The sequence below is a fragment of the Adiantum capillus-veneris genome, chromosome 12 (assembly GCF_014529385.1).
Source record: "Adiantum capillus-veneris isolate H3 chromosome 12, ASM1452938v2, whole genome shotgun sequence".
Taxonomy (NCBI): domain Eukaryota; kingdom Viridiplantae; phylum Streptophyta; class Polypodiopsida; order Polypodiales; family Pteridaceae; genus Adiantum; species Adiantum capillus-veneris.
This window is the reverse complement of record NC_140942.1, coordinates 69567338-69579542: the sequence shown is the minus strand read 5'-3', so window position 1 is coordinate 69579542 and position 12205 is coordinate 69567338.

Sequence of the window (12205 nt, the reverse complement as noted above, 5' to 3'; positions counted from 1 at the left end):
TTGGAAAATGTGCTTTTGGAACCGAGATTGGATGTAGATTCCAAGGTACATGAGGGATAGTGAAGATCACCATAGCTGCAACAACAATAGGATCAACACATCCTATCTCATGTGGCTAGAAAGAAAAAGCCTTACCATGTCTTGAAAGCATTTCTTTAAAACTCTTCTTCTCCTCTTGTAGGGATTCCATTGTAAACTTGTTTCCAGTTCTTTTTGGATCCCTAAGATTTGGCTGCAAAGAAGCTTTCTTTAGCTTTTCCCTGCAATTTGATGGTAAAGGTAAGGCCATTGGTCTCACTTTCTTTGCCACCATTTTGTACTTGGTCTCCACAGGCACTTCTGGTCGTTCATTATCATTGAAAATTTTTTTATCTTCAAAATCCTCAATCACATCATACATTTCTATAGAGCATACTTCCACAACATGGGTTCCATCTTGCATGCTAGAGTCCATTATTGCCTGAAGCTCAATCATAGTATCTACATGAGAAAGTCGTTCAAAGAAACCTCAAAGGCATTCACTATTCTCTACGAAACCATTTTCCTTCATGTATTTTTGTACATTATATGCATATTGTTGTGCACTCTTTTCATATCCTCAAAATTCATAAAACATACTGACCCATGCTCTGTTAATCCCTGAAACCTCTAGAAAAAGCTTCTTCTTGATTTGGGTCAGGCGAGAATCTTTTTCTTCTTGTACCATTGCAATCCTGCTTTACAATGGTACATGGCCAAAACCCCTTGTCTCCCTGTACTCTTTGAACTCTTTGTTCGCTTTTGGTAGAGGATATTCACGAAGACTATCGTGGTTCCTCTCCTGATTCACACACACAATAAAAAATTGCACAGCTCGCTTCCCATCTCTGCTATTTACCCTGGCATAAGCAGAACCATAATCCAAGACCTTTGTTTTCATGCGGATGGATGTGATGTATGGTTGCCCAAGGATAAGAGGATAGGTAGATATCTCCTACACAAAGAAATTTTGCTCATCTTTTACATTACCAATCGTCACTACACTTGGACAAGCCCCATACAGATCTCCTGATGAGTTATTTGTAGCTTTGATCATCCACCCATGGTATGTATCTATCGGCCACTTGCCCTTCATGTAAAGACTCTTGGACATAAGATTGATTTCAGAGCCACAATCTATCAATGCAACATATGGCTCCTCAAGATCACCCACCTTGACTAAAGTTTCTGTTGTAGCTCTTGCCTAATGACTTTTGGAGTAGTGGCTTTTATAGGAGGCTTCATCTTCATCATCATCATCTGCAAATCTAGCATGTGCATCTCTTTGAGAATACTGGTAGAATCCTACCACACTGTCATCACAATCACTCTCTTGGACATGTATCACATGTGCCTTCAGTGACTCCCCTTCACCCTCGGAGTGTGGAGGAATAGACTAAATGAGATTTGCCTCTTTCTTTTTATGATATCTATGATTTCTTCATGAAACTTGCGTTTAGCAATGCGAAGAACGTCACCCAAGGTAAACTCAACTTTGCTATTCAAAATCCTTTCCTCCAATACCTACTTTAAGTTTGTGGAAGATTCAATGTCAGATTGTAGTTTGTATGCAAGGCTTTTTGCCTTTGCTATCCTTGCTCTTTCTTCTTCCCTGTAGATGCCTCCTCCATAGGAATCTCAGGAGGAGTAGGCACCTGTGGTGGAGCCTCATAAGAAGGTCCAGGATCCTTTCTCAAGAGGAGTAGGCACCTGTGTGGAGCCTCATAAGGAGGTCCAGGATCCTTTCTTCCTCCCGCTTTTGTAACCCTCTTTGAAATAGAATTATCTGCATCTCCATTCTCACTTCTACACTTCTCTTCCACAATTGATTCATTTTTATAGCATTTTGCAAGATATGCATGCACTGATAAAGAGTCTAGAGGGTCATCCCAACCTGTTGCATGGTGTATGCAATTAACAGCTTCATGTAACACTCGTTTAGTTACCTTCCCTTTTTGGCTGACGCTACTGCATATGGACACAAGATATCAACCTCCTTAAAAGCATCTTGAGTAGACTTTAATGCTTTCTTTGAAATTAGATCTATCTTTGCCCCATAGGGTGCAGCCTCCACTGTAGAAATAGCATGATTGGTCGCAATATCCTCCACTAACTTCTGCATACCCCCTTTTCCAAAGTTAGTTCCTAATGGCATACTTGACTCCCACATATGGATCTTGCCATCCTTAAAAAACACAAGATCTCTTTTCAAGGCATCACTGAAGCTATCACAATGCCTTTTGCCATGGTATGTGCTATCACACCATATGCATATGTGCACAAATCCTTCTTTGCTTTGGGATTTATGTCGTGCAGGTTTTCCTTTCTCTTCAAGCCTTGTCATATTTTTCATTTCTTGCATGCCCTTAACAAACTCATCAAGAATTAAATTATCACCTTTTGGACTCACAACAATAGTCTTTGGTGGGATCTTTGACGTTCTAGGAGTAGAGGTAGTACGATTCACCACCATCTTGTCCATACATTATTAGCAAGCAATGAGACTGCATCCTCAACTCTCTCCACTCAGTCTTTAGACCCTGTTCTGTATCCTTGTCTTCAAGGAGTAGCTCTAATTTTTTTTGGAGCTCATGACCTGTAGCTTGAAGGAATAGTTCAGTATTTTCACTATCCAAAATAGCTTGCTCTAGTCCTGATAGATGAGCATAGTGCCGCTCAAACTCTCTCAACAAGTTACGTGATGGAAAGTCCTTCTTTTGGATAATTTGTGACCCATTCCAAGAAAGTCCTTTTTGTAACCCTTTTAGAGTCCTCCGTGACGTATTCCTACTTTAGGGATAATTTGAATTTCTCCCAATCTCCTTCATGCTCCTCCCTGATTCCCCTTACATGGTCTCTAATCTCAAGGACCACAACGACCTCAAAACTACAAATCATGTCCACCTCTCAAACCCGTTGTAGCTCCATTTCCTTTACATATACGAAGAAACTTTGTGACATCTTCCCATCAAATTGGTCCATTTTTTTTCATAATAGCTTGAAGGGCTTTGGTTGCTGACACCTCCCTTCTTTCTGAGCCTATTGTTGTTGCATAAACATTGCAAATGCTTGAAACATTTTCATTGTTCCTTGATTAAAACACATTCCTTGTTGATCTTACTGATTCATAGCTTTAATTATTTGTATTTGAACCTTGGAAAATAAGGTTTTGAAGCCCCACCCCAGTTGCTTCACGTCGGGCTCACAAAAAATGTCGGGATGTGTGCGGTCTAGCTGGGAAGGTGCAAAACCATAGCTTTAATTATTTGTATTTTAACCTTTGAAAACAATTTTTTGAAGCCCCACCCTAACTGCTTCACATCGGGTTCACCAGAAATGTCGAGATGTGTGCGGTCTAGCTGGGAAGGTGCAAAACCTATGGCTGTGAGATTTTGTGATGAGAGTCACAAACACTTTAAGAAAAAGCGTTTATGGAAAATCACCAACTCTCTTTCTAAAGATGACTAAAAAACTAAAAGCATTCGTGACAAGTCAGTCACAAACGCTCTCCCCTATTGTGCTTGGAAATTGCTTGTTTTTGTACACGAGTTCGTGATGAAAGAATCACCAATTCACATCCAATTTTACTTAAAAAGAGAAATTAAGAACACTAAACTTTCAGCCATGAAACTTCAACTCTCATAGAAGCACAAATTCCATTCAAAACCCAAACCTCTTTCATGGAAACATATAGCCTCACCCCCAATTACATAGTGGTAAGTTCAAACAATTGAAAGGAAAACAAGAGCTTCCACCTTCACGGCAACCCTTTTTTGATTTTTCAGAGATGTAAGATCCCACACACCATTTTGATAACGGGAAACCCTAATTCACTTCCTCACAAGCTCAAATACAAGATTGCGAAGAGGTAGGACTGCACTACACATAGATTGAGCAACCACGAAAGCAATTGCACAATAAAGAAAAATTGTAGGTTTTTTCACTAAAAAGCAGCCTTCTCTCTCTTCCCCATGGAATTTTCAGCCGATGTGTCAATGTTTAGGCCATTTTCCCAGTTTGGACCAAAACTAGGCCATTTTCAGCTCATTTTTGACAAAAAAAAAAGGATCAATCTTGATGCAAAAAATCCCAAACAGAGTCAGAAAAATCCCTAAATTTGTGGAACCACTTGCATACATATAAAAAACATAGATATGCATCATTTTCCATCAATATTCCATTTTACATCACTTTCCATACAATTCTACGTCGATGCTTGTTAGCTGCATTTTTTGACAATTTTTACCCTCATAAGTCTTTATAGGTGAGATGAGTGTGCCACCATGAAACACTTGGAATATGTACATCATAAAACCAAAATAAGCATCTTATCAAGCCACATCCAGGGCCACGATTCCCCGGGTAGGTATGTACATGATAACGACCGCAATTGCCGCTTCAACATATATCAAAATATATACATGATTGCTTTTATTTACATGCATCAAAATGTGTCAAAAGTGAGGTGAATGTTTTTATTTCACACTATGTATGTGCCACGGCACGACAACATTGTGAAAAATATTGATCTGGTGGCATCCACAAATGAAAAATGGCTTTGTCAGGGAGTTGCTCATATCAAGACTTGCTTCCTTCGAAACTAAAACTTCTAGTGTTGCAAAGGTAACAAACTCCCTCTCTTCTTAGATAGGCGTATCGATGCTAGCTCATCTTCTGTTCTCTGATGATTTGAAGAAGACAATATTTTCCTTGGCCTTCAATTCTACATGTAGCTATTTCACAAGTTGCATTTGCTCACGCATGTCAGGAAGTGAATAAATGGATGGATCATGCAAACTAGCAAAGGAGACAATGATTTGTTGAATTTCATTCTTTGGAATAACATTCAAGAGAAGGGTAGTGTGGAAGGAGGTGGTTGGGTATGCCTGTTGTAATTGCATGAATGAGTAGTGGGAGATGTCTAAGATGAGACAAGTGAAGAGGGTAGGTGCGGTAGGGTCAATATGATGTCATAGAACGATAGTGGTTCTTCGCTTGCTATCATGGGTACAAATGATTTATGTGGGTGAAAATGCAGCCAAGTTCATGGAGTTTACAGAAGGTGTCAAGCAAACACATGGCTTCTCAGACACATCATTGGAAGGGGAAGATCATGGGTTTCAAGAAAACTCAAGATCACAAGCGTCTACAAAGGTACAACATGTGTATATAACTTCTTTGTTGGTGCTTGACATGTCTTTGCCTCAACCTAGGTTTCTTGAAAAGTGTACATATTTTGCTTCTATTTAAATGTTTTGGATTGTACCATTTATGCTTTTACCTCTTAGGTTGCTTCAATATATGCATAATTTGGTGTGTTTTTCTTTCATATATTTTCCATCTAACTTTGCAGAGTGGGAGCCAATGGAATCTTTTATAGGCGGCTTTAAAGCTATCCATGCGGACGTTGGCAAGTTTTTATATGCAGAGTGTTTACGTTGAGAGATTCCCTCACAAGAGAGATTCTTATATGGACATGCTTATGCCACATCGAATGCTAGACTATTATTGGAAAAAATTGGTATACAGATACCAATCTGCAAATCAAGGCTGCTCATTGAAATTTCCATACTGAAGATGGAAGCGAACAATGGGAGTATGGGAGGCACTGGACTCCAATATTGTTTTTGAAGAGCTTGTGGACCTTCAAATATTCCCCCACCTGTGCCCAATAGTTGTGTCAATGCTGACTGACATCTTTACAATTTTTTTAGGTACCTCAGTCCTTGAATAGTATTCCTTTTGTGTGAATAGAAAAATTGTAAGGTCAGGAGAAGAGAAGGGTTGTACTTGTAAGAACATCTCATTCCCAGGATGTATCATTGTACAAGCTCAACCACAGGGCCTTATCTTAATGAAAACTTGTATTACACCCCAACTCTGTGCATAACTATTGATTGTAAAGTTTAATTTAAGTTATTTTAATCTTTAATTCAATTCAGGTGCGATTATTTTGATATTTCATGAATTTTTTAAGTTCTGGGTGTTTCAACTAAAAGTAATTAAGTCTTAGAGAATGGCATCCAAGAGTTGTATTATTGTGCAAGTCCATAAGTTTAATTCTCTATTTATCTTCTCCACATAAAAATATTTTTAACTTCAATTTTTAGTAATTAAGTGAATTCTAATTAGTACTACACGGAGGCATACATTTGTGAATATGAATCATTTTAAAGGGCTTACACCATGTAATTATCGATTAATTTTCTAAAGCATATGTAAAAATCTGACAAGAATTTTTGATATTGCTTATTGAAATTTGTCAAAGGGCTTTCTAAGAGGGACTACAAGGTAGATTATTACAATGGCCTCATTGACTATGCATCACTTGGGCATGAGGCGTATAGGTATCCAATTTCCTAATTGGGACATGGACCTAGCTTTGCTAGTGCTTGAGGACACAGAGAGAAATAAGAGAAAAGGAAAGAGCATGAAGAGAGATAAGGAGGTTGAAGATATAAGTGAGCATGAAGAGGCCTCAATGAAGCTTGTGCTCTTACATGACTCTAACCTGACGGACAACATAACTTAAGTACTAGATAAAGATGAGGTGATGGAGGAGGTTCCACACTTTCATCTACTCACTTTCTATGCAATAGTGATAAAGGGTCATCAATTTCTTTTTGTCAACCACATTCCAAAGACTATTGGACTTTAGTAGTTTAGGAAAATTCTTAATTATTTCACAATTCAGCCTTTAGTATGGAGCTTTGGGTATTATGGGATTCACACTCATTAATATTTTTGTATATCATGCAAAGATACTATGATGACTCTCCGTTTCCTATTCTTCTTATTCAGTGGTGGTGTGGGAGGAGATGATTGTTGTTTCCATGCAAGGAAATTGTTCTTGTACTTTTTTCTTCACTCTCTACAACTGTTTGTTCCTCTATGGTTTGAGCCGTATTACACTTCCTCTTTTAAACTTTTTTTGACATGTTCACTAAGGGTCTAGTCTTGTGTACCCTCTTTGTAAGAAATCTACTTATCTGAGAAAATGGGGTCACTTCAAAAAAGATTTGGAAGAATGTTTTGCATTGGAGACTTGTTGGGTCCGTCAAAGTATGAGCTTTTTTGGCACCATGATCAACTTAGGTATATGCTACATTTTTGGAGAGAAAGAATGGAACTTTCCATGCAAGGTCATGTTCCCGAGGTAGATTATGGCCAAATCACGCCTATTTTGCACCAAAGAACCCGGTCGGGTGGTTTTTCGAGACCCAAGGGGCCTGGTCAAACATGCCATTTCCGTGCCGTGGCGTACGGGACTCGATCAGAACTCCTCGGGTCTTGAAAAACCACCCGGCTGGGTTCTTTGGTGCAAAATAGGCATGATTTGGCCATAATCTACCTCAGAACATGACCTCGCATAGAAAATCCCATTCTTTCAGTCACAATCCAGTAATATATTCTTACAAACGGGAATATTCCGGTGAGCCTTTTTGGTTTTTTGACGAGTTATTTTAGTTTTTCGGTGAGTGATTTTTCTCATGTACGATGGCTTCTCCTCATTATGAGGGTCTTACAAATGTGATTTTTTAAAATAAGAATTACAAGGGTAAATCAAGGGCCATAATTAATGCATTCCCATGTTCATCTTCAACAGAATAATTAGTTAAATTGCAAGAATTTTTACTAAGTCATGAATGTAGGTAAGGTATTTCTTAAGTTGGCTCAATTTGTTTTAAAAAATATCATTTTTAGGTATGTAGTACAAATGTGAAGCTTTTACGATATGTCAATAAAGATTGATGGAATTCAATACTCATTTAAGCTCAGCAATAAACTACAACTATTGCATAAACTCCTATGTTTTCAAAAATAAATTTTTTGGGTCCTTTGAAATCAAATATGAGTCTTATCATGTTTTTAATATTTTCAAACTACACTTTCATGAATATTTCATATTGTATACATAAGTTATGGTGAGATTACCAAAATCTACCGTGACCTACGTGGTCTAAGCCACTAACTTGATCCAAGGAACTTTTGTGCATGTCCTAAAGTCCACCACCTCCCCCACCATTTTGAAATTTGGTCAAAGATTCATTAAGTTTTAAGTACTTACTATACTTCCATAAATATTTCATATTGTATACATAAGTTATGGTGACATTACCAAAATCTACCATGATCTGTTGGCCTAAGCCACTAACTTGATCCAAGGAACTTTTGTGCATATGTCCTAAAGTCCACCACCTTCCCCACCATTCTCAATTTGTTCAAAGATTCATTAAGTTTTAAATACTTACTTAAACTTCCAAATAAGAGGCCCTCCTATATCCCATTCTCTTCCTAATTTCTATAAAGGTTGATTATACTATTAGAAGCTATATGTTTCATGTTCACATTTTGGATTTAGATGCCCTTTATTTAGAAATATGAATAATGATCTTTCCTTTGTTTTATGGGGCCTTGTGACCATCCTTTCACCAGCCACTATTGATATCCAATTATGTACAAGAATGTATCAACTACAAAAGTTATTGGCTAACTTGATTCTCGGCACAAATTTTTGTGGGGCCTAGAAAGTGAGAGAAACAATAGTATTTCAAGACAAGTGCACATAGTTAACCACTATTTGAATGACAACATAAAGTAACTTCAAAACAATGACAAAGTTCAGTGCAAGTAAAGAGATGACACAATAAGATTGTAAAGATTGTATTTCCTTAATCAATTACATGAGCCCAGTCACTTAGCATTGAGTGGTGTACTTAATTGTTCCGTACATGGGAAATAGAGCTAGGCTCTCTCTCTCTCTCTCTCTCTCTCTCTCTCTCTCTCTCTCTCTCTCTCTTGCTACCACTCTATTGCTCCACCTTTTAGCCCCTTCTTTTTGCCTTCCATTTGCAGCACCTTTCTTTGCAGTTGTGAGTTTAGCAGACACTTTCAATTGATTCTTGGTTGTTGAGATTTGGTTCCACACTTGAATGTCCATCTTGGATTGGTTGGTTCTTGGTCTGAAATTGAGCCACAAAATGGCTGATTATATCTCGCTAAGGCTTGACTAACAGTTGCAGATCTAGAATGAGATGTTGGAGTTATGGAGAAAGAGGTTGCAGATCTAACAGAGAAGGTGTTGGAGCTATGGAGAAAGAGGTTGTAGATATAGAAGGATATGTTCGATCTATGGAGAAAGAGGTTGCAAATATAGAAGGAGATCTTGTAGCTATGGCAAACGAGGTTGCAGGTTTAGAAGGAGATGTTGTAGCTATGGAGGAAGAGGATGCAAATCTAGAAGGAGATGTTATAGAGGTAGAATGATGTGTGGTAGGCTACTTTACAAAAAGATGCCCTATCATGAGAAGAGTAGGAGAGAGAGAGAGAGAGAGAGAGAGAGAGAGAGAGAGAGAGAGAGATGTCAGGGCATTTTAGAGAGAGAATGGAGATAAAGATTGCAGATCTTCACTTTTCAGCAGTTGAGGGGAGAGAAAGAGAGCTTAAGACACTTTTGGAGGGAGAGAAATAAGAAGAGAGAGAAGACAAAGAGGGGACAAGAGAGGAAAAATTTTAATATTTGAAGATTGAAAAGGTGCTTTGGGGTGAGAGTAACTCCAACCAGATCTAGTAAAATCTGCATATATTCTCTAAGAAAATAAGCAAAAGTATATTTATATAGGCATGTCTAAACTATCTACCCCACCATTCTAGCCCTTGGTCAAAGCTTGATTAAGTTTTAAGTTTTTCCTTGAACTGCCAAATAAAGAGGCCCTATTATACCCCATTCTCTTCCTAATGGAATCCTTTATTAATCTTTTTTCTCTCTACGCGAGTGAGGGCACAACTGTTGGTGGATTCCTCTTTCACTGAAGGAGTTTATTGAATGTTGATGAATAGTTACCCGACTAGTCGGGTCCACCCATCCATGATCAACAACCTTAGTCAATCCCTACTTATCACCCTGCACTCACACATGCTTTATCTATTTTCTAAGTACTACCACATTCTTTTTTATGCTTAAAAATAATGGTTCCTTTTAATTTCTCATTTACAAGTATTATTTAAAACAAATACTGAAAGCAACATTAAAAACATCCTTTATCAAACAAACATCTTTAGACTTAAGACAAGGTACTGGCAACCAAAAAAATTGACCATAATACCCATGACCAATACTCTTCTTGTCTCAAGATCACCTGTACAAGCGTAAAAAATAGGACCTATTTCTTTATTCAAATTCTAGGGTGGAAAAAAACATCACCCAAATGTTTAGGGCATCCATACGAAAAGCAGTTGTTGTCATACAACTGGGAGGCTCCCCTAGGATAAGAAAACGGTACATGAACGGAGTAGAAACTCATCGTTCACAGGGGTGGAAAACTTAAAAGTGGCCTTATAGCCATCATTATTCATCACTTGAAGTGAAAATATACCAAGGAATCAAATGTGGTATGAGACAAGCTGTCTTAAAGATGATTAATCAGACCTTTCCTGGTTTATGCAGAATAACCAAAACATTTCTTTCCTATTTTAACAAACGAGTACACAATGTTTCTTGGAAGGTATCCTTTCGTTCTTAGCCAATTTAATCTGTCCTACTACGTATCTATTCCTTAACGGATGCAATGTTATAACTTCAAAGAATTTATGCTACTTATAAAGTTATTTCATAACAAGGATCCACTTGGGACTAGTCCAAAATATGTTGAGGTTAAGAGACATTGAACACTCTCGTCCATTAGAATGCTACTCGAATCACCTTCATGGTCGTGAATGGCCCTGGCCCTCTTGGTGGTGACATCATCCTCCATTTACTAATATGCATGCATTCTTTTGGGGGTACTAATCTTTATCTTTATAAAAGGATTCTTAACCATTAGGTAAGTATATTAATATCAAAATTTACAATAAGAATTTCATGACATCTTTTCACCAACTAATTTAATCTAATTTTTCAAGAGTCTAAGCCTTTTATTGGAATATAGTATTATAGGTAGTTTCTTTTTCTATGATATTATTATCATGGATTTCTAGTACCTTGATTTAGCATAGGAGTTTACACATAATCTCAAGAATTAGTCTTCTAATTTTTTTAATTTGGTTTATAGTAATCATAGTGATTTTTTGACATAGTAACTTTCTAACTATCCAGGTAAGATATTTTTATCAAATCTTTCTTATTATGTATTTGAGCTCTAATAATTTTCTTATAATTTTAGGAGTTACTGTTGTATTTTCCCTTTTTAAATATAGTAAAAAATAGGGTATTTTTAACTTAATAATTAATAGTACTAAATATCTATTTAAGGTATATCTATCTTAGCATCCTAAGAGTATATTATAGATCTAAAAAATATCTTAAAATTTTCCAAATCAATTTACTAATTAGCCTCTTTAATTTCTTGCTAAAAATAGAGTATTTTAGTCATAGTAATTAGTGAAACCAATTGTCTCCTTGAAATATTTTTATCACAACAATGTATTAATACTTTTGAAAGTATCTTATGAGATTCTAAGTTTATCTACTAATTATTCCATTTAAGTTTTTGTTAAAAATAGGAATTTAGGTCTTAGTAATTAGTGAAACTAGTTATGTCATTAGAAATTTTTTATCACGGGTTCTTCAAAAAGTATTCTTACTCTAAAAATTATCCTATAATTTTTTGCTAATTTGCTAATTATTCCCTTTAATGTTTTGCTGAAAAAAGAATTTAGGACTTATTAATTAGTAACACAAATTATCTCATTAAGATATTTTTATCATGAGTTTCCAATAGTTTATTTTAACTTTAAAGATTATCTTATAATTTCTAAGTTAGTTTACTAATTTTTTGTTTTAATTTTCTAGGAAAAACAAAGAATTTGAGTCTAATTATTATTATTTTCAACCAAATATGTTTGAGATAACTACGACAATTTTTTAATAGTGTAAATCTTCTCTTAAAATTACTCCATGTTTTGTTAATCTATATTTCTAATTTTCCCATTAATTATATACTAAAAACTAGAAAATGTTTTCTTTAATCAATACCAAAATTAGATAGATAATTTGATATAATTTTTGTATCTTTTTAACAGTATGTAGAATCTCTAAAAATTGATTCATAATTATCTTTGTTGGTTTGGTTTATTTTTTTATTAATTAAGACCAAAATTAGTCCATTTCAATCTTAATATAGGTTAATAATCAACTAAATATCTGTTCCTAATTAGAGATTCAATATTTAACAGCTTAATTATGTAT